Here is a 17,840-nt window from a genome sequence, read left to right on the forward strand (position 1 = left end):
ACCGAACTTATTCTTGAGCAGATTTGCTATATTTGACCAGTAGATACGATTTTGTCCAAGTAAAATTAGTCCAAATTGACAGTTCTCCAATTGCTGTAAGGAGAAGTTTATTATGCTCCTCCCATACCCCAAGGCATAATAAATGAAGGGGATGGAAGTAGTTAAAAGATAATGAAACACATTATAACCCCCTGTCCTAGGCTCTCACCTGTCCATCACGGCAGTCCTCCGTCCTCTGTGCCAGTCTTTGGTTGTTCTGGCGCCCCCTTCTGGTGCTGAGGCCAGTGATTGGACTCACATGGTCATGGTGGAGTGTGCAGGTGGAGAAGTCATTGACGTCAGTATCATGTCAATCCTCACGTGACCGTGTGCAGCCAATTAATCTTATCAGCTTCATAATGGAGCCCCGAAAAAAACAAAGTGCACCGAGGAGGACAGGGAAGCAATGGTGGAGGTGGCAGCATAAGAACAGATGAGGGGCTAGGACAGGTGAACATAGTATTATATTGTTTTATCCCTTTCCTTAAGGGTTTGTGCCCATATTAAGTATTTACAGCAGAACTTTCTACACTATATCTGCATCTCTTGGCAGGAAAATGTTGCGGAATAAAAGGGCATTTTTGTCTCATTTTTTACATGTTTTTTACCTGCAGATTTTCCCCCATTCATTATTATGTGTGAAATCTGCAGACAAAAATGCTGACAGAATTGACATCCTGCAGATATAAATCTACTGTAAATCTGAAAGGAAAAATAAGCATCTTGTGCATGAGACTTCAGGAATCTCATTCACTTTGCTGCCATCAGGAAACCCTTCAGGCTTTGTGACAAATCTGTGCAGAAAAAAACACGACAAAAATGCGACAAATCTGCAATGTGTGCACAGGCCCTTACAGTCTGATCTAATACAGATCAGTTTGATTAACAGTATATAAATGACCTGAATAGTGAGAATTAGATGGGAACAGTGATGTGGACTCAGATCGTTTCCCTATGATAACACTGAGTGGCAGAGCACAGACGCAGAAGCATTGTCATAGGGAACCCTGAGAAATGTGGATTATGCCAACAGAAATCTCACCCATAAGCTCCACGGCCGATCTGTTTGGACGTCTCAAAGTCGTTCATATGCGGCTTTCTCGCCGGGATCAATGATTCGATCACACTCTATAAAAAATAAGAAATAATATTCAGATAAAAAAGCCCCAGATACAAAAACCTCTTCCTCCCATATGATGTCCCAGCTGATTTACACTAATTGAATGTAGGGGACCATACAAGCAGAACGCTCCGCAGACACACAGACGTAATTTAAGGGGGATCCTCCATATACTAGAATCATTGTACAGTGCTGGACAATATGGGAGATCACAGAGGAGAACTTAAAGGGAATCTGTCAGCAGGTTTTTATATGTAATCTAAGAACAGCATGATGTCGGGGCTGAATTCCTGATTCCACCGTGTCACTTACTAGGCTGCGTGTCGTTGTTTTACTAAAATCAGTGTTTAATCAGCAAGAGATTATCACTACAGGACTAGGTGTCCTGTCCCATGTAGTCCTATTGTCCTATTGCCCGCCCCACCACTGATTAGCGGATTTCTGCCTATTCACAGTGTACTGTACACAGAAAGCAGCCAATCAGTGGTGTGGGCGGGGTTATACGTGGCTCAGCATTCAGAGCTCTGCTAGATCTGCAGCAGAGAAAAGAGTGACTTTATCACAACTGCTGCACCCAGTAAAGTAAGTGACAGTGCTGGAATCAGGGTCCCTGCCCCTACATCATGCTGCTCTCAGATGGGTAGCAAATACCAGGTGACAGATTCCCTTTAGTATAAGGGCTATTATCTTACACAATAGTGTCTACTATATTTAGAATAGAGATGTCCCATGGTTATATGGGGGATAATACTGGACGGGTCACTCCCACCCCATGATCAGTGACGCACAGACATCTCCCTCTATGATACTTACAGCCGCAGCTTCTTGGATCTCCGGGATCTCACAGATTATACTGTCAGGATCCGCCAGCACAGTTGTATCTAATATAGTGATAAAACAATGAAGAAATAAAATGTATCAGACGATATCAATCCTACATAAATAATACAACAATATAACGGAGAAATGGCAGGACGTCTGTAAATGGGATTATTACTAATTATATGGGGATTCTAGATATGAGAACGTACGGCGCATCCATAGACAGATACATCTAATATAAATGATGGAGGACACCAATAATCACATGAATGAGGAACACATCGCCCTCACTGTACATGTGAGTGATGGGAAGAGAGAGCTCAAGCCGAACAGCCATATGCAAATTAGCCTGGAAGTGCACTGGGGGCGTGTCACTGCACTCAGACTTTTTCTTCCACGCCCCCAGTGAACTTCCACCCAGATTTGATTATGGCGTATCTACGTTAGATTTCTCCAGACTGAGACTTTGGATTTCTGCCATGAAAGGTTCCTTTATATTAGAGGTAAATGGCCTGTACAGTCACACCACTACGTCATATGTCACATGTGCTGACAGGTTCCCTTTACACAGAGCGGAGAGTAAATCTACCATTACTCCCTGTTCTCTATAATATCTGGATATTTCTGATAGAAGGGCGGATGATCGGCTTACCTGTGATCAGATCGCTGGTGAGGTCCGGCTGACTCGTATTAGGGTCAGGGATTATTTCCGGGTCCAGATTTTGCCCATCTTCGGTGTCGCCTTCTGCTGTTTCCTAATAATTATAATATATATATTTAATATGTGCAAGATTTCACTAAATCACCAAATACATAAATCAGGAAGCACTAAACCCGCATTTACAGATGCAGCAATTGTAACTATACAAGTAATGCACCATCTTGGTAACTTTTCTCACAAAGTTCTCTCACTTAGGAGGATTAAGATAAAGTAAGATTGAAAAATCAAACGTTCAGTGTAAACTTCGACTTTTCTGCACTGTGATATCCCAGAGCTGTGTTATCTGCGTTCATTATTCATGGGTACATCTTGTACCTCATTCATTACTGTATTGGGTGGAACTGCTTTACACTGCAGCTCCTCTCCACAAGCCCAGATTAATATAATATAAGAGACTTGAATGCACATTTCTGTAATATCACCTATTATTTACAAGTAGTAATACCCTGATAATAGTGATAGAGGCAGAAATACAGACTTATCACCACTGAGCTGTGACTACATCAGCAGAATACAGACTGTCATCACAGGCGAGGGAGCAGCAGAGACTAGCGGCCATACATATGCTGTGCCAGCCAGGAGCTGACAGTAGGCCTGTAACATCTAACACCAGATCTGATATCTGACTGATGATCTGGAGATGATCAGAAAACAAGGACGTGCGATAGAGAAGATGACGTCTCCTTACCAGGCGTTCAGATGAGCGGGCCGGACGTTCCAGGACAGACAGGACTTTTTCGGCGAGTTCTTTAATAAAAGTCAAATCGCCATTTTGAAATCTTTCTTCAGCCTATAAAAAAGAAAATAAATTAAAAGGAAAATCCTGAGATGAAAAAGGGCACAATGGAGGCAGCCATTGTATGTGACATCTGCTCCTCTGTCTGCAGATACAATGATCACATATCTGGGGATTCGTCATGTTTTATATTGGAGGAAAGAAGAAGTTTCGATATATCTATTATTATCTACTATTATGGAGAAGATTTGTGCGAAGCTTCCGCCATTTACCTGCTGTAGTAATGTCCTGATGTTCTGAGGTAAATCGGTCAGATACTCTGACGTTAGATGACCTTGGTAGTATTTGGTCAGGCAGTCATTTACTAGCTCCATCACCAGCCGGTGAGTGAAGCTGAGGACGCCATCGGGTGGTAGAAGCGAAGTGTCAGGGCGATTGTTGATAAGAATCCCCAATAGTGCTTCTACCTGAAGATTATCCAAAAGTAATTCAGCCATAGCGAAGAACTGCAAGTGCGATCAGTCACTATAGAATAGCGAGAAACTGCAAGTGCTCTCAATCTCTATGAAGCCAACAAAGGCACCTGTGACCCTGTGTACATTCTATAAGTATTGACTGTGAGCTGTGATGTCATAATGGCCGACCATCACCAGTGATGTCATCACGGAATGTTGTGATGGAATCTTAAACGGGCTTCTCTGCACAAACAGATGCTGACTAGCAATATTGAAAGTGGAAACACCATAGAATGAATTACATCTCCATGTTATTATGGCTGTTCTATTTTATTACCAATTAGAACACAACCAGGATAAAAGATTGTTCACACGTTGTATTTTTTTCTACCCCAAAAATCAGAATGGTAGAAGGAAAAACGCTACATACAATACTCGTGTTATTGCAGCGCTTTTAATTGTTTGGATGTTTCTTCATTCAAATGAATGGGTGAAAAACACTGCAAAACCCCTGAAAGAATTGACAAGCTGCAGATTTAAAAAAACACAGGAAAAAAAATGCAGCGTGTGATTGAGAGTTTAGAAATCTCATTCTCTAAGCTGGTACTGTAAAATGCAGCATTTATTTCCACAGAAGGAAAATAAAAGGCTGAAAAAAAATGCCAACTGTGACCATACCTTAAAGATATAGTCAGTGATATTATTGGAAACATTGTGTATATTTATTTCTCATGTGTCTTTTTTTTCACCATAGAACATTTTACTCATTGGTTGCAGATCACTATCAACAACTGTGACAACTATGGAAGAATTAATAATAAGTGACCCAAGTTATAAATCATTTTGTTCAGGGGTAGGCAATTAATTTTCCTGAGGAGTCACATGAGAATCTGTTACTATTGTAGAGGGCACAACCAATAAGCTGAAATTAATTATGCTCAATATTAACATTAAAATATTAATTATAATTTTTCACCTCCATATAGTGTGAACAGGTGCAAGTTGCAATGACTGCATAACATACAAAAAGAGAACACAGCAGCGCTCTGTAAGGGCCAATATACAGGGTGGTCCAAAAGTAGGTGGCCAGAAAATAATAACATTTATTTTTATTTATATATAAAATTATATTTACTAACTCAAGCATAACATTGACAATTAAATTTTATTCTGAACAATAATACAAAAGCCCTTAAATTTTATCAACGCAGGTGCTCAAACTGTTTTCCAGTACGATTTGCATAGCTTTGAAGTCTGCCTCTTACGCTTCGACAAACTTTTTTGCACAAGTCTCTTTGGGTATTAATTTCTTGAAATGCATCTCTTATGTAATTTTTCAAATCACTGACACTTTTTGGTTTTCGACTATAAACTTTGTCCTTGAGTACTCCCCAAAAGAAAAAATCCATTGGGGTCAAGTCTGGGGAACGTGCCGGCCAATCAAGTGGGCCTCTTCGGCCAATCCATTTATTAGGAAATGTTTCATCAAGATACTCGTGGACTACTCTTGAATAATGTGGAGGGGCCCCATCTTGTTGGAAATAAAGGTCATTTGAATTAGGCTGTTGCTGTAACTGGGGAACAGCTTGATTCATTAGAATTTCGAGATACTTATCTCCTATGACTGTTTCATCAAAAAATATTGGTCCTAAAACACCAAAACTTGAAATACCACCCCAAACATTGACACCAGGCTCATTTAGTTGCTGCTCTAATGTTAAATGCATGTTCTCATTATACCAGTAAATACAATTATATCTGTTAATATGGCCGGATAATTTGAAAGAAGCTTCATCACTCCACATAATGTTATCTAAAATTACTGGATTGTCTTCAATTTCGTTAAGCATAATCTCACTAAATTGCAGCCGCCTGTCTGGATCATCCACCAATAAACCATGAATTAGATGTGGACTATAAGCTTTCCACCCAATAGATTTCAGGATTCGCATGATAGAAGCTCGTGACATTCCCAATTCCAAAGAGGCTCTTCTGGTGGACTGTTTTGGACTCTGAACCAATGTTTCAGCAACAAGTTGTTTATTATCTTCTGGACAGACTGTTTTGGGTCACGAATGCGGTAAATGGTTTGTCTCTTTGGGGCTTGAGTACCAAATGTTTCAACCCAATTTGCTCTAATGGTTTCAGCATTTTGAGATTTCCAATACTCTGTTAAAATCTATTTTCTTTGATCTGTATTTAAATTATTTGCCATTATGTGTTATCTGAATTATCTGAGAAGAAAACAGATTTGGGGGAGATCTATCTGTGAAAACTAGATCTGTGAATCTGGCTCAGTTGCCCTTAGCAACCAATCAGATTCCACCTTTCATTTTCGAAAGAGTCTGTGAAGAATGAAAAGTGGAATCTGATTGGTTGCCAAGGGCAACTGAGCCAGTTTCACTTTACACTGTGTTTCATAAATCTCCCCCTTTACAACCTTATTACACTTTCTGTCCACCTACTTTTGGACCACCCTGCATATGCAAACACCGAAAACATAAGATCTAAACTACATTGTTGCTAAATAAAGTGCTCCTGTTCACACTATATGGAGGTGCTGGTCAGGTTTTTTGTTACTTGCAGTTCGCCATTGGAGGTTGTGACTGCCTCCTTTTCTGACTCTGCACTCCACCCATTAGCCCAAGGGTGCGTTTAATTAGTGCTGGTTTCTACCTGTCCAATTAAAATTGTAGGCTTATAGCCCAAGAGAGGCATGTTTAGCAGGATAGTTACCCATCAGTGGGAGGTCACCTTGCTGTGGTTGATGGACATACATGAATTGGCCAATTTATGCGCTAAGAACCTTCATTTTTTTGTAAGTACACTTTATTTAGCAACAATGTAATTTAGATCTTATGTTTTCAGTGTTTGCATATATCTTGGCACTTACCGAGTTCTGCTGTGTTCTCTTTTTGTATGTTATGCAGTCATTGCAGCTTGCACCTGTTCACACTATATGGAGGTGCTGGTCTGGTTTTTTGTTTCAAAAAAGTTATGTAGTCCAAAATGGTACAAATAAAAACATCAACTCATCCTGCAAAAAAGACCCAACACAGCACCTATATACTTTTCTTATCTTTGCCTACAAAGCACATGATTATGACATGTTGACAGTACACGCCCCGGCAGTATCCAAGCATACGTAGGTATGCTAGGACTTAAAGAGAACTTGTCATATCGTAGATGCAGTGCTATCAGTTGGCAGCAAGGAAAAGGACAGAAGGACCTGAAGATATGTCGTTTTTTGGGAAAAGATTCAGTTCAACTTGTCTATATTCAACTGTGCCTATAGAGATAGCTGTCAATGGACTCCTAAGGACAAATTGGCAGGAATCATGTGTCATTAGACAGATGGTCATCTCTGTTATGGTATGCTGCCCTGTGGTCGTTATTTCTGTGTAAAGACAGTTTCAAAAGAGCAAACGAGAACTTTTTTAAAGAGGCATATGAAAATCACCAACTAAGGCACTAACGTAGAAGTACTTAATGTGAATGCGTGCTCTTGAATCCCTTTTGTTTGTTTTTTTATCTGCAATCTAAATAGGTGTTAAATAGTATATTAATTTATTAATCTATAAAAGTTTTCTCCACCGAAAATAAATGGTTATAGCCCCTGAAATAATTATATAGAGCCCAAAAAAAGTTTCTTTAAGACCACCTCTGAGGATGTATAGCAACAATTAATGTGTAAACCTCATTTATAGGGGTAAATGAAAAATGTGGCACCCCAAGTCTGGTCGCCACAGTGGCAGCAATGTCATGTCTGAGAGCAGGTGGGAGGTTCCCTGGTTGGGGACAATTAGCATGCAGCACCTTCTGCCTCAGTCCAGGGAGGGGAGAAACCTGCCCTTTATAAACTGGATCTGGGGCGGGGTTAGAGAGTGAAGTTAGAGACAAGTTCCAGACCAGGTTCCAGTGAAGTTGCAGATAGGGACAGGTCAGCAGCAGGCTGAGGAGTCCCTGTAGGCAGAGGAGGAACACGAGGTCAGGAGGGGAGCTAGCAGAGGTCATCCTGGCTAGAGACTTACAAAGCCGGACACTGGAGTCCGAGGCTGTGAGGGTTATAAGCCCAGCAGCAGAAAACCACGATGCAGGGGACTTCAAGTCCTCTGGCCCAAAGAAGCCCGGAGGCTCAGCCACACGAGAGGGACCACCACTGCCCCGGAGGGGTGAGAAGTACGGAAGGCCCGAGTCGCCAGTCATACGGGCGAGAACAACACGGTACACTCAGAGATGTGGGCTACCACCACACTACAGCGGGATAGCCAAGAAAGAGTGAAGTCAGCATGGTAGGCCTACAAACTCCCCCTGACCAGCAGGATTTCCCAGTTCTCAGACTGAGCAGGCCTCCATTGTTAACCTGTACTCCGGACGGGTCCCTTAATACCGCCAACAGTAAAGACCCTGAATTGCATGACAGACTCCGTGTGGTTACTGCTGCTCCCGCGCACCATCACCACCAACATCCCTATTTACTGCCCTGGGGCTATACTCCTCCCGTGGGGAGTTATACTACCCTCTGCTGCACCCACAACACCAGCCTCAGCGGTCTGCCCTGCAGCGGCGGTTCACTCTGACCGCAATCCACGGGTGGCGTAGTCGGACATTCAGCAAATAGACTGCCATTTGGTTTGACCGCCCTGGGCACGGACCAGGTCGCCGCCACGGAGACTACAACCCCCAGCATCCACAAAAGGTCCGGTTCCGGGTATCCCCACACACACACGGCCCAGGGGGCGTCAAAAACAGCAACACAGGGCCAGAATAAGTTTATTACATCAATTATAATAGAAACAATTGGTGCTGTACAATTAAGGTGAGGAAGAAGTACGGTTAAAATCATACATAAAGAAAATAGATTATATATTCCCTAAGATAAGAGGCAAAAAATCCCCTTTATCTGTGCTCCTAATTGGTAATAGTAATCGTATATAGCATAAGAGAATATTTTGACATTGAATATATACTGTACATGACTCACCGCAGTATAAAAAGTATTGTGCAATGCATAGAGGTAAATGCGGTAGGACATGTAAGAGCAATATCATATATATATATATATATATATATATATATATATATATATATATATATATATATACTCTCCCTCTCTATATATATATCAGAATATATATAATGATGGCAAAAGAATTTGCTTGAATATAGACTATAGTACATGAAAAATATTATATAATACAGTTCAAAAACATCTATCGAGCATACACAAAAAGGGATTGTGCTGATGTAGATAGTATACAATATAATCAATTAATGTATAAAGTACAATTCTAAGTGCCACCTTTGATATTAAAACAATCCCATAATTAAAAATGCGGTTCTTTGGCAGAAAACAGCAGCTTAATGAGTCATTTAGAGATTTTGCTCTTAGCTAGCAAGAAGCACTGCATGCCATATGTCAGGTGGACTCTCATGAAGTACTGAATGCAGATAACGCACTAAAGAACCAGTTTGTAGAGGGGGCAAGGACAGAGTATATCAAGATTCCACTGCGAAAGCTGTCCCTACAGATCACAACTCATTTCTAGACTTTAAGGAGATGGTCATTAGAGTCCTGGGAATAGAAGCAAGTTCCAGCCAAGTTCCCGCTTGCAGTAGCCCATGTAACCAGCCTAAGAACCAAATGAGTGCTTTCCCTAAACCTGAAATAGCACCACCAACTGGCCTCAAAGAGACTGTTACCAACTGTGCTCAAGTTCAAGCCCATGATGCTGCAGGAGACCTGTGCAAGCAAGTAGCAGAAGTAACCAATAGGCTGACCATACTGTGTGAGAAGCTAAAGGATTTAAAGCAGCAGTATCAGCATTCTGAAGATTCCTCGTCCCACAGAAACAGATGGCATTATGGCTCAAGAGAAAGTGGCTCTCACAACCCTGGAAGACGGCCCACAGATCAGTTGAATACTGAAGGGGGGCATAGTTGAAGGAAGTGGCGGAGAAGCAGCCATATTGAATTGGAGTTCCAAAAGTTGTCTGTAAGGCAAGGTGCCCATATATGAAGATGAGATCCTCAGTCTTTATCTGACCAGCAAGAGCAACAATTGCAAACTGACAGAGTCCAATGGATCCCAGTCCAGAAAGAGAGTAGAGTGCTGAATATTCTAAGGAACCGTCTCACCACAAGAAATGGACTCAATATAGACCAGGGCAGCTACAGTTGTGCTCAAAAGTTTACATACCCCGGCAGAATTTTTCCTTTCTTGGCCTTGTTTCAGAGAATATGAATAATAATAAAAAAACTTTTTCTTCACTCATGATTATTGGTTGGGTGAAGCCATTTATTGTCAAACTACTGTGTTTTCTCTTTTTAAATCTTAATGACAACCAAAAACATCCAAATGACCCTGATCAAAAGTTCACATGCCCCAGTTCTTAATACCATGTATTGTCCCCTCTAGCATCAATGACAGCTTGAAGTCTTTTGTGGTAGTTGTGGATGAGGTTCTTTAATTTCTCAGATGATAAAGCTGCCCATTCTTCTTGGCAAAAGCCTCCAGTTCCTGTAAATTCCTGGGCTGTCTAGCATGAACTACGCGCTTGAGATCTCCGCAGAGTGGCTCAATGATATTGAGGTCAGGAGACTAAGATGGTCACTCCAGAACCTTCACTTTGTTCTGCTGTAGACAATGAGAGGTCGACTTGGCCTTGTGTTTTGGATGTGTCAAAGACTTTTGACACAGAGAAAATGGCTATTCTCTGAAAGAGGCCTGGTGGTTCAAAGAACCATTGACCCAACTACCCATGAGCGTGTAATCCAGATCGTTGTACCAAGGCAAGATGCCAACATCGTCTTGGAAGCCTATCAGGACCAATCCCGATATTTTGGTTGCCACAAGACTGAGGTCAACATTCGAAAGAGATTCTATTGGATCGGGATGAGAAATGACATAGAAAAATGGTGCAGTGAATGTATCGCTTGTACAGTGGGTACGGAAAGTATTCAGACCCCTTTAAATTTTTCACTCTTTGTTTCATTGCAGCTATTTGGGAAATTCTAAAAAGTTCATTTTTTTTTTCTCATTAAACTACACTCTGCACCTCATCGTGACTGAAAAAAAACCAGAAATGTAGAAATGTTTGCAAATTTATTAAAAAAAGAAAAAAATATATCATATGGTCATAAGTATTCAGACCCTTTACTCAGTATTGAGTAGAAGCACCCTTTTGAGCTAGTACAGCCATGAGTCTTCTTGGGAATGATGCAACAAGTATTTCACACCTGGATTTGGGGATCCTCTGCCATTCTTCCTTGCAGATCCTCTCCAGTTCCGTCAGGTTGGATGGTGAACGTTGGTGGACAGCCATTTTCAGGTCTCTCCAGAGATGCTCAATTGGGTTTAGGTCAGGGTTCTGGCTGGGTCAGTCAAGAATGGTCACAGAGTTGTTTTGAAGCCAATCCTTTTTTACTTTAGCTGTGTGCTTAGGGTCATTATCTTGTTGGAAGGTGAACCTTCGGCCAAGTCTGAGGTCCAGAGCACTCTGGAAGAGGTTTTCAACCAGGATATCTCTGTACTTGGCCGCATTCATGTTTCCTTCAATTGCAACCAGTAGTCCTGTCCCTGCAGCTGAAAAACACCCCCATAGCATGATGCTGCCACCACCATGTTTCACTGTTGGGATTGTATTGGGCAGGTGATGAGCAATGCCTGGTTTTCTCCACACATACTGCTTAGAATTATCACCAAAAAGTTCTATCTTCGTCTCATCAGACCAGAGAATCTTATTTCTTATAATCTGGGAGTCCTTCATGTGTTTTTGAGCAAACTCTATGTGGGCTTTCATATGTCTTGCACTAAGAAAAAGGCCCGACTGGTGGAGGGCTGCAGTGATAGTTGACTTTGTGGAACTTTATCCCATCTCCCTACTGCATCTCTGGAGCTCAGCCACAGTGATCTTGGGGTTCTTCTTTACCTCTCTCACCAAGGCTCTTCTACCACGATTGCTCAGTTTGGCTGGACGGCCAGGTCTAGAAGACTTCTGGAGGTAACAATCTTCTTCCATTTAAGGATTATGGAGGCCACTGTGTTCTTAGGAACCTTAAGTAATGCAGAAATTCTTTTGTAACCTTGGCCAGATCTGTGCATTGCCACAATTCTGTCTCTGAGCTCCTTGGGCAGTTCATTTGAGCTCATGATTCTCATTTGGTCTAACATGCACTGTGAGCTGTGAGGTCTTATATAGACAGGTGTGCCTTTCCAAATCAAGTCCTATCAATTTAATAAAACACAGCTGGACTCCAATGAAGGATTAGAACCATCTCAAGGAGGATCACAAGGAAATGGACAGCATGTGACTTAAATATGAGTGTCTGAGCAAAGGGGCTGAATACTTATGAGCATGTGATATTTCAGTTTTTCTTTCTTAATAAATTTGCAAAAATTTCTACATTTCTGTTTTGTTTTCAGTGCAGAGTGTACTTTAATGAGAAAAAAAAATGAACTTTTTTTCTACATTTCTACATTTCAGTTTTTTTTCAGTCAAGATGGGGTGCAAAGTGTACTGAGGAAAAAAAGTGAACATTTTAGAATTTACCAAATGGCTGCAATGAAACAAAGAGTGAAAAATTTAAAGGGGTCTGAATACTTTCCGTACCCACTGTACCTTGAGATGTGGAGAAAGCACTGACAAGAAAGCACCGCTACACCCAATAGACACTCACAAGCCATTGGAGTTGGTTGCATTGGATCATGTGAAAACTACAGCCTAAGGCAACTGGAGTCTCCTACGCCTTGACTATCATCGACCACTATACAAAGTTTGCTGTGGCAGTGCCAGTCAAAGACCTTACAGCGAAAACGACAGCCAAAATCTTCTGGAAGACTTTCGTACGACCTTTTGGATTTCCAGAAAACATCCTAACTGATAGACGTGCTGCATTTGAATCTGAACTGTTGCAAGGACTGTGTACCCTCCATGGCTGTAAGAAAGTGAGAACAACTGCATATCATCCACAGTGTAACGGTCTGTGTGAGCAGATGAATCAGACTCTAATTGACATGCTACATGCCATACCTGCTCAGCAGAGAACTGATAGATCAATTCTGGCAGTAGATTTGGCCAATCTCTACAATAACAATGTCCATTATTCCACTGGGTACACACCTTATTACCTGATGTTTGGTAGACAAGGAAGACTACCAGCAGATGTTGCCTTGTAAGTGCAAGTTCCAGAGACAGTCAATCCTCTACCACAAACTGACTGGGTCACAGAGCATCAGCGAAGACTAGAAGAAGCAAATGCCATTGTGGAAGAGAGGATGAAAGTCGTTCACCAGAGACAAGAATAGAACCACAACTTGAATGCCAAAGCAAAACTCCTGACTGTCGAAGATCGAGTCTAGCTTAGACAGAATCATCGCGACCCGGAGACACCGGAGAAGCCGCAGAGAGGAGACATCATTATCCTCCTCTGCCTCTCTCTCTTCCTAACAGCAGCACGTGTCTCAACGAAAAAGGGGAGCTGCTAACCAGAGTGCAAGGAGCAGCCAGCCCCTGTGAAGCGCCGAGCTCATAAAGTCAGGAGATCCTGGTGAGTGAGGACGGACACGTGATCTGGTCATGTGGACGAATCCAGCTAAGGCCACAGCGGCCATCTTGCCCCAACACAGTACAGCTTCAAGAGACTGAAAGCGCGCATAAAAGACCTCTGTGGCGGACATCCCCGGGCCTCCGCCTCACCTCTCTCCTCCTTTATCGCCCCTTGTTACATCTCCCTCTGCGCGTCCCAGACATTGCACCACAGGACTCTGATTGGCGCCAAATCACCTTCTTTAAAAAAAAAAAGGACATTCACAGAGACCTGTGCCATAACATATAAATGACAATACGATAGGGGAAAATACTATCAGTTCCCCACACAGTGGGGGTCCTTATCTGACTGTGTGGTGGAGGACTCTTCACACAACCCACCACCCTCGTTGAATAAGGGGTTAATCTATTAAACATCTTCATACACATCTTCATACACTGTACTGTTAAAAAAAAGTGAGTCCATAGTTCTACAAGCCAGAGAGTATTCTTTGGTCTTGAATACAGGAATTGCAACCCAAATTCTGAAGCGATAAGTATCACTGCCTCTACTGACAATGAGGGTTACATTCTAACCTCCCTCCCTGATTTTCTTCATTATGTAAAGGAATCAAAATATGTAAAGCAGCCAAAACAAGAAGGAGCTCTGACAAGTATAAACAAAATATAAGTTGTGACTGAATCTCATTTCTATATAAAATGGTCAAGATAGGTAGAGACCCTGCAAGAGATTCTTCCAGCACCTCAAAAACAATCTCAAGTGAAGGAGAAATGGATAAATATATAAAGAAGACTTCACACCAACCTCCCTTAAACAAAAATGCCTTGAACAAAGGCCTTGCTGGAAGCCCTAATATGTTGTTGGAGGAGGATGATGACAGTGATCAAGGAGACTAGGCCACTGACACACTCCCAGTGTCCCGCACCTTTATACAAAGGACACTCAATAAGGCACTAGAACCACTTATAAAAGAGGTCTGTGACATCAAACAAGAAATTAACCAGATTGGTACATTGGGTTGAGTCACTAGAAAGTGTCCAATATTCCTTATGCAATTTTTCCTCTGTCACAATTGAAGGCTTCCAGAAGTGTCAGTAACATCTTAACTTTGCCTTTGATGTCCTTGAGGATCAAGAATATAGGATTCATCTAAATAATCTGAGAATAAGAGGCCTTCCGGAGTCTGTCGCAGCTGAATCCTTGATGTCAACGGTCAAAAACCTGTTTATCTCCATATTGGGAGACAACTATCAAGGAGAAACCACAACTGAGAGGGCACACAGAGCACTCAGGAAAAAAACTAAACCCACAGAAACTCCAAGGGACAATATATGTCGCCTCCTAAACTTCAGAACAAAAGATGACATCCCTAAAAAATCTAGAAATAATGAGATGTTACTTTTTGAGAGTTCTAGAATCAATATCTTTCAGGACATCTTCCCGCATACATTGCAAAACAAAGACTCATGAAACCACTCACAGATATTCTGACAGAAAGGAAGATCATGCTCTCTTGACTATTTCCTTTTGGGATCTCTTTTACCCTCGAAGGCTGAAGACAACAGATCCGTACCAAGAATGACCTCCAGAGCATCTTGATCTTACTTGACCTTCCAGATCTCCAGATTGATGATTGATCCATGGTCCAGGACATAGCTACAATTCTTTCAGTTGCCCCACCTGTTCCCTGGTAGCAGGTCTCTTCAGGCAAGATGGGGAAACAGAAAAGAAGATCTGGCAAACTGACACTCAAATGGATCATCATGGACCAGATTTGAGATCCTGTATCCTTACAGAAATCTTCTTCATTATTGCTACCGCTGTGTATGTATATAGAGTGTTGGCTATACACTAGGACATTATTATACTTTGATTAATGTTGATTTTGTTATAAATACTCTGTTCATACGGTTAACATACTTGAGAGTGATGTTTGATAATATTCTGAATTACTTTTCTTGTCTATGTATTTGTCTGTCATGTTTTACCTATTTTTTTACCATATACACTGGGTGCCTGAGTTCCTCACTTCAAACACACAGGTACAAGTTTATATCCAAGTCAATTAAAAGGCTAAAAAAATGTGAAAAAGACAATCCCCTTAAACCACCAACCCCATCCTTTTCCTTCCTGGGCTACCAAATTAGACTTATTTTCCTACTGGGCAGTGCTCGAATGCATAAATATGTCTATCCAAATTCCCCCAACTATAGCTAAGATTAAAATGATGTCCTACAATTCCAAAACTGTGGGCATTCGGTACATCCATGGCAACGCCAAGGACTATCCCATGGCCACAGTGACAGTGGGAACAGACTGTGGCGCCCAGTCCCACGAAGTCGGGGTGTTTAAGGACTTGATACATCCTGTCATACTGGGCCGTGATTTTTCTTTATTTTGGGACGTGGAGGAAGGGAACCGGTCTAAGTAGCATGGGAAAAAGCCAGGTTCCTGGAGAAGAACCCCAGACGAAGTCCCAAGTGTATGAGTTCCCACTGTGCGTCCTTGCCGGCGATGAGGGCGAGACGGTGACCGAGGAGACTGACCTGCCACAGTTAGATGTGTCTGGAGAAAACTTTGGGACTGCTCAAGTTCAGGACCTGACATTAAAGGGGGCGTTTGACCAGGTTACTGTATGTAATGGGGTTGCCCAAGAGCAGAGGGCCGATACCAGGGTTGCTGTATCGGGTGGCTAAACTAAGGGGCAGTGAGAAAGTGGAACAGCTGTTAGTGCCAGGACCATACCAACGGAGGGTACTGGATATGGCACACTCACATATTCTGGGGGGACACCTAAGGGTGGAAAAAACTCAGGAGAGAATAGTGAGGAGGTTTTATTGGCCAGGATGTTACCAGGAGATCTTAAACTATTGTAGGTCCTGCCTCACCTGACAGATAACCGCGCCCACCTCCCACTTCCGTAGCCCCTTAGTTCCACTACCTGTGATAGAAGTTCCCTTTGAGAGGATTCACATGGACCTTGTGGGCCCTCAGTTAAATCGGCCCGGGGTCACTAATATATCTTGGTCATCATGGACTATGCGACCTGGTACCCCAAAGCGGTACCCTTAAGGAACTCGTCCAGTAGGAGCATAGCTCGGGAACTTGTCCACATCTTTGCCAGGACCGGCCTGCCGAAGGAAATCCTGACGCACCAAGGAACCCCATTCATGAGCAAGGTGATGAAGGAGCTGTGTAAAGTGCTTCGAATTACCCAGCTGTGAACCTCCGTTTACCATCCACATACCGATTGCCTGGTGGAGCGCTTTAATAAGACTCTGAAAGCAATGCTCAACAAGGTCGTTGAGAAAGACGGTCGAGACTGGGACTACGTGCTTTCGTTTCTACTGTATTCCGTCATGGAAGTTTCCCAAGCCTCCACTAGCTTCTCTCCGTTTGAGCTTCTATATGGCCGGCATCCAAGGGGTCTCCTAGATATCGCCAAGGAAACCTGTGAGGCCGAGGTAACCCCCCACGAGAGCATCATCGAACATGTCGCCCAGTTACAGGAGAGAATGGCGAAAGTGATGACCATCGTGAAGGAACATCTCCTCCGGGTGCAGGAAGCCCAGACGAGGGTGTATAACCGATCGGCAAGGCTGAGACAGTTCCAGCCTGGGGATCACATTCTGGTTCTCATTCCCACTGTCGAAAGCAAATTTCCGGCCAAGTGGCAAGGTCCATATGAGGAACCATGTGAACTTGCTCAAGCCGTGGCGGGACCGGGAACCAGTGGAAACGCCTTGCCTGGGAGCCGCTCTTGAAGGCAAGGTGGAAGAGGTCACTATAGCAAAGACTCTATCACGGGCCCAGAAGCAACAATGTCGAGAACTACTACAGCGAAATCGGGAGTTGTTCAGTCCTTTATGTTCAACTTTATGTTGGCTGGACTATTTGACCCCTCAATAAAAGATTAGTGGAGCACATGAGAAATATTAAGAATAAATTTGAAGGGCACCCCATCTCGAAACAATTTAAAAATAAACATAATGGTCTTCTGAAGGGGATTGAAGTAACAGGCATCCAAATTATACAAAAACACTGGAGACAAGGCAACTTTATCAAACAGATGTAAAGAGCAGAAACAAACTGGATTTTCAAGCTGGACTCCTTGAGACCAAATGGTCTCAATGTTGGGATAGAGCTATTTGCTTTTAATTAAGAACTGTGCCTTTAATTGCGATAAACCAGTTCCCACATGGACATGTATAAAAAGGAGCATAAGGGAACTATAGGCCATCCCTGATGAAGGATACCGCAGTATCCGAAATGCATAGGATCTTTTTGGCCTTCCCTGCTATCCGTTCTCAACCCAGGTCACGTGATCGCCCAGGACCTGATGTCACGCAGGTCCTTGTGCGCAGGTCCTAGTACCTCAAGCGCACCTCCGGACACCAC

Source organism: Phyllobates terribilis, unplaced genomic scaffold (genome assembly GCF_046119375.1).
Source record: "Phyllobates terribilis strain yellow unplaced genomic scaffold, ASM4611937v1 Scaffold_1__5_contigs__length_1240528914, whole genome shotgun sequence".
NCBI classification, from domain to species: domain Eukaryota; kingdom Metazoa; phylum Chordata; class Amphibia; order Anura; family Dendrobatidae; genus Phyllobates; species Phyllobates terribilis.